Genomic DNA, 6,326 nt, shown 5'->3' with positions numbered 1-6,326 from the left:
GCTCCTGCTTCCTGACCTGCTTGAGTTCCAGTCCTGACTTCCTTTGGTGATAAACAGCAATATGGAAGCATGTGCTGAATAAACTCTTTCCTCCAAAACTTGCTTCTTGGTCATGATGTTTTGTGGAGGAATAAAAACTCTCAGTAAGACAGTGTATGATTCTGCCTTTGAGACTCTTTCACTAATATCTTATTCTCAGTGGACATCTGTGACACCTTTAAGACTGCCACTTTTTAATAAAATGTAGCCTATGATTATTATTGAAGAAGTTTATCAGCCTTTTGAGTTCTATAGGAAATTTGGCTGTCAGAAAGTTTTTTTGTGTTTGTTTTTGTTTTATTGGTTATTGTATTTTTCGTACTTTGGCCATATGTTCAGTACCAGGCATGATGGGACCACTGAAAGGGAGGGCAAAAAAGTGATCCTAAGGGAGAGAGTAATAGTGGAACACAGGTGATATGGTGTGAAAAGGGGGATGAATAGGAGACAGTTGTAAGTGGAGAGAGAAAAGGGTTGGACAGAGATGGAAATGGGAAGAGTAGTAATTAACACAAATGATGTTTAAAGCATCCATATACAAACCCAATATTTTAAAAGCTTAACACATATCTATATATTCATTCTTTGAGCATTTCATATAAAGAGTTTAATTGCAGATACCCTACATAGATGATAATGTTTCTACCAGAAGCTGTTTGTCTCTGTTAGTGTTATATAACTGTGAAGAGACACTACGAAAATGGCTACTTTTATAAAGAAGAGGGTTAAATTAGGGAAGGTTTACAGTTCAGGGGATTTACTCTATAGTGGGACACAGCACAGCACACAGGCAAACAAAGTGCTAGAGAGGTAGCTGAGAATTCTACATCCAGATCAGCAGGCAACAGGAAAGAGAGTAATGTTGAGCCTTGTTTGAGCATTTGAAATCTTAAAGCTCACTCCCAGGGAGAAACTTTCTCCAACAAGGTCATACCTGCTTTATCAAGGTCACACTTACTCCAACAAGGTCATGCCTCCTAATATTGCTACTCCATATGAGCCCACAGGACATTTTATTCAATCTGCCATACCACAGGTTGCCAAATAAGAAAAGCCCAGAGTACTATGTACAAAATACATCTCATTTAGGTTGTTGGTTAGAGATGTCTTAGATTCCAACAAAACACTGAAGACTATTAATATTGCTCTTGGTTTTCTACGAGAACTTCACAATATAGCCCTATTGCTGAAGACATGATATATTTTGGTCAGAGAACATGGAAAAATTCAGCACAATTTATCTGGAAACTTCCTTCCTGCCATCAAGTTTTCATAGTGCTATAAGTTGCTTTGCAACTTTCTGAGATAGAAATGTAATGTAGCTGCGAACTTGCCTGCTATATTAATGACTATCCTGGTGTGAACATCAGTGTAACAGTGGCACAAATGGCACTAATTTATCCACATTTTTGCTTATTTGCAGGATAATCTTTAAATTTCATCCATTAAACATCTGACTCTAGTCAGTATTTTTATAAACTCTACAGTCTTAAGTAACCCGGTAAAGCAGTGTAAACTTGTCTAATTCAAACACCATAAACACATTGATTTCTCTACTCTTCCATTGCATTTAGCAGGTACTGGCAACTGATCTTTAAACCACTTATCATAGGGTTTATAGTTGCCTTCTAGTCTTTTTCATTTTTTAGTATATATTAGTTAAGCAAAGTAATATTTTATTATGATATTTCTAGATGCACACACAATATACGTCAAAAAAGTCACCACCATTATATTTATTCAGTTGCTCCTGTCATTTTATACTTTTACATCCCCATGGAGCAATTATGATCCTTGCTCTGCTTCATTCTTGATCCTCTGGATTTAACAAATTAAAGAAAAGGCACCAAATGCATACATTTGGAAGACCAACAGGTTTTACTTATTACAGTCAACAAGTGATGCATTCATTTCCTACATAAGTCCATTCTTTTTATGTGGTTAAATAAAATTCCAGTGTGTTTGTAGATTATATTTTCTTTTCTTTCTGTTTTTTTTTCAGGAAGGAAAGGAATTTTAATGGAAAAAATAACAGGGGGCCAAAGTGCAAATTGTCCACCTTCATCCCCATAGGGGATCCATCCTGAACCCTGTGTGTACCCTCAGCCATCCTAAGGTCCCCAGAGGAAACATAAGGCCTGAAGCTTTTGCCTCTGGTAGCTCTTGAGCTGGAGCGGGCCTCACTGAGATGCCAGTTTTTCAAATGGCAGCAGCAGGAGTTGGTAGCTCATTAGGCCCAGGTGTAGCTCCCTCAGAGCCTGAGAGCCCAGCATCACCCTGCTATTGTGGCAGAAATGCCAGAATTCTCACAGCATCCAGCACCATCCTTTGGGCAGGGTCTTGGGTTGTGGAGTTAAAACTAGCCTGCTCCTATTGGCAGGACCATGGTGCATAGGTCAGGAAGAGGTCTTGTGTCCTCATAGGTAGCACAGTACCAGAACTACCCACACAGGGTAGAAAGTCTGTGCAGTAGGTTGGAGGTACAGTCCGATCCTGATAGTATTTTTATTCCCCTAACAGCTGGTGGAGCCTCTCAACTACTGTGTCCTTGTGACTGTATTTGTAGAGTGCGCGGTCACTAATGAGGAGCTGTGGGAAGATGGGTACTCGCTGCCTTTGGGGAAGGCAGGGGCCTTGGTATCCTGGGAGTTCAAGCTCCACAGCTGTATCGAGTAGAGATAGGTAGCATAACACAATCAGAGAAGGAGTGGTGCCACTGATGTGGTTGATGAAACTGGGGGAGAAGACAAACTGCAAAGCTCTGAAGGGCAAGCACTGCAGCTGGCACAGTGACATCAAAATGTTGACTGTGGCCAAGGGTGCCACCTCTGGTTCCCGAGCCAGGATCCTATCAAGACAGGGCATAAACTGCTGCTCCAGGGACATGTAGTTCAACCTCTCAAAGGGCAGGACCAACTTCTATACTGCCTTGCGTTGAGCTAGGCTTCCTGAACCACCAGGAAATGAGCAGAAGTTGGGGTTCCTGCAACAGGTGTTGGGCCAGGTCCTGAGCCAGAAGCACCATTACATGAGGAGCCAGTAATTCTGGCTTTCCCTCTGCCAGGCTTCTGATCAGATGCTGACAAGAGTACCACAGGAAACAGGGGCAACTCAGGGCCGCTTCCAAACTTTGACCATCATAGATGGCAGGCTGATTGGAAAGGGTGGTTTTGGAGGGAGATGGGACCTTTGCTCCTGCTCAAGGGCACACATGAGTGGTCCAACTGATGGAAAGCCAAGTAAGGCTGCAAGGTGTAGAGACACATGGATATTGTGAACATCAGAGGAGGGGCAATTTCGGATGATGAGCTGACTCAAGTCTTGCAGTGTGGCTTGCTCCACAGGAGAGGGCGTAGACTGAGACACCAAGAGTGGACCAGACAACCAAGTGCCACAGGTTATTGCTGAGCTTGCACCTTGGTGGGGTTCTGGCTCAGGCATCATAGTAGCTTCCCAGGGTTCTGTTTCCTTTTCCAGAGGCCAATGAAGGCCTTGCACAGGGCCTCCTCCAAAAGGCCCATCCCCAGACTTGCTGGGTCCCAAACAACAGGGCTGTACTGGTGGAATTAGCAGCAAACCAGACAGCCAAGCAAGGGAAGTCTGGGCAGAGAGCATGATTCAAAGCATGGAGCTGGATGGTGTAGACCCTGAGGGGAAGGCCCAGAAAACCGGGTGAGGTTTCCTCCAAGTGGAAATATGCTGTCTAGTATTTACCTGAGTCTCTAACCAAAGGGCATGACTCCCCAGCCCCATGTCGGTCACACTCTCGGTTGGTCTCTGGGCAGGGATCCAGGCTCACCCTGTAGCCTACTCATCAGCCAGCCACAGAGTCTGCCATCTTCCCCAGATTATATTTTCTTTATCCATTCATTTATTGAAGAATAACTTGGCTGTTAATATTTGTCCCGGCCTGCAGGGATAAACAACAAGGGTTTCGAGAGAGTCAGTGAGACTGGAAGGGAAAGGAGATGCAAATGAAGGAGACAAGACAATAATCTGATCAAGTCTCATTTACTCTTGGGAAACAGAGGACTTATAAAGCTGCAAACCACAAACCGTATTTGCCCAGGTGCACAGGCGAAGCTGGTTTTATCGCTTGGTAACACATTGACATTAGTAGAATGTCCCCATTGTAAAATGTCCAGAAAGCAACCTATCATATAATTTCTCCAGTAAAATACAAGAACAGAAGAAAGATCATAGAAAAAAAAATGAAAGAATGTTAGTTATAAGATGATGGCCCAGGGACAAGATGGAGGCTGAGATGCTAGGGACTTTTGGGCCCCAAAAACTATTGTTTAGGTATTATGATATTCTACAAATATATATATATATATATATATATATATATATATATATATATATATATGTGTGTGTGTGTGTGTGTGTGTGTTTCTTTATAAGATAGCTATATCATGCTATATCATTGCAATAAAATAATCATGGTATGGTAGATTAAAGATAAAATGATTATAGTTTGTAATAATTCTATAGCCAGGCAGTGGTAGTGCACACTGTTAATACCAATACTTGGGAGGCATAGGCAGGTAGATCTGTGAGTTCAAATGAAACCTAATCTACAGAGCAGGTTCCAGGACACCTATAGATTCACAGAGAAACCCTGTCTCAAAAATGAAAAGGAAAAATAATAATCATATAGTGTTTGGTGTCTTGTATGTGTTCTTCAACAGTGTATGCATTGCTGTCAGTATTGATGTAGTGATTTTGAAGAACTTGCAGCATGCCTAAGACTTCCTGGAGTTTTACTGAAACTTCAACTTAGAAGACTGGAAAAGCTGAAATACAGTAAGCTTCTCTACAGATATTTCTCCCAGTCCTATACTTATGCTATGATGATGGAAGAAAAAAACTTTCACATCTTAATATGTAAAAACAGATACAATGTAACATTAATCTTGTTATAACTATGGTTAAAATAAAGTCATAAGATAATACGAGGTCCACATAGAATTTAAATAGATGGCATTTTCATTTTAACCTTTGACATGCATTTAAAGAAATTGGAGGAATTATTAAAAGTGTCCACAATTAGTAAATCGCTCTACGTAAAATAGTGCTTTATATATTCCAGTTTTGTTGCTGGTTGAGTCTGGATTCAAGATTCATTGGGAATGTTTATCTCTAAAATGTTTACTAGAATAAAATTCAATATAATGTTGAAATAATCTACATTTATGACATTTCATTCCACTTCAGACATGAAAACAGAAATATAATATTTGGAGCAAAATAAAACTCATAGGTGATTTCGGAAGGCCCTCTTGATTTGTCACAAGTGGCTTTGTTTCTGTACTCTTAACACCTGAGCCTTACAAACAGCTCTACTGACAGGTGACGCTGAAAGGACAATAGAATATTCAGACATACATTCTATTAAGCTCATTTTACTATATAAAGCCCCAAAGTGGACATAGAAATTTTTATGAATATTAAATATGAAGGCAAACAAAGTAGGTTTCTTTTCTCAACTGTCATTGAAGCAGAACATTAAAACAATACTTCTTAAGAATCATCAATTAATCAGCCTTAATATGTTCTGTCAACTCTAAAATTTAAAATGAGTTCTATTCAAAGTGTTTTATGTGGTATAGGACCTTAAATATGACTTGGAGATACAATAACCTAAAGTACTTCAAGAGAATATTTTTAACATTTAGAGGGATGAGGCAGATAAAATCATAATTGAATCCGATTGAAGGAAAATTAAATTGATCAGAGTGGAGGAACAATTCTATACACTAAAAAGAAGCCTTTATTTGGGACATAATGCAAAATGAAATAATTTCAGTTCAAATACATTGAAATAAGCAGTATTACTCCATCAAATTTCAACAAATTTTGATAACAGTTTCTCTTGGTACTTATTGAAAAGAATTAAAAAGGATTGAACAATTTGGGTTAGATTTCTGTGCTTTACTTCCAAAATTTTAGAACAGTTAATGCCTTCTACTTCTAAACCTGTTATCTTGGTTTTTCTAATTGAATTGATAAAAGAAATAGCTAACATGGGATTTGTGTGTTTGAGAACACAAAAAAGGACTTGTTTAAGAAAGTATGTGTATATACTTTATATAAAGAATGTTTCTGTGCCAGCTGGGTATGGTGACTACTGCCTAGAATCTCAGAATGATGGGGCTTGGGGCAAAAAGATAAGAAATGCCAGGATAATCTGGAATACATACTTTCTACTATTTATAATTGCGATTTTTTTCTTTTTTCAAATTATAATTTAATTATAAGAGTTATCCTTTGTCCCTTTTTCTTCA

The 6,326-nt window shown here is 39.2% G+C and overlaps 1 pseudogene; it reads right to left on the bottom strand.

The window, feature by feature from the left end:
- Positions 1-2,150: 2,150 nt before the first annotated feature.
- On the bottom strand, positions 2,151-3,854 carry LOC110314176 (annotated as a pseudogene).
- Between the last annotated feature and the right edge of the window lie 2,472 nt (positions 3,855-6,326).

The sequence above is a fragment of the Mus pahari genome, chromosome X, assembly GCF_900095145.1.
Source record: "Mus pahari chromosome X, PAHARI_EIJ_v1.1, whole genome shotgun sequence".
Taxonomy (NCBI): domain Eukaryota; kingdom Metazoa; phylum Chordata; class Mammalia; order Rodentia; family Muridae; genus Mus; species Mus pahari.
This window is presented reverse-complemented; position numbering and strand designations above follow the sequence as displayed.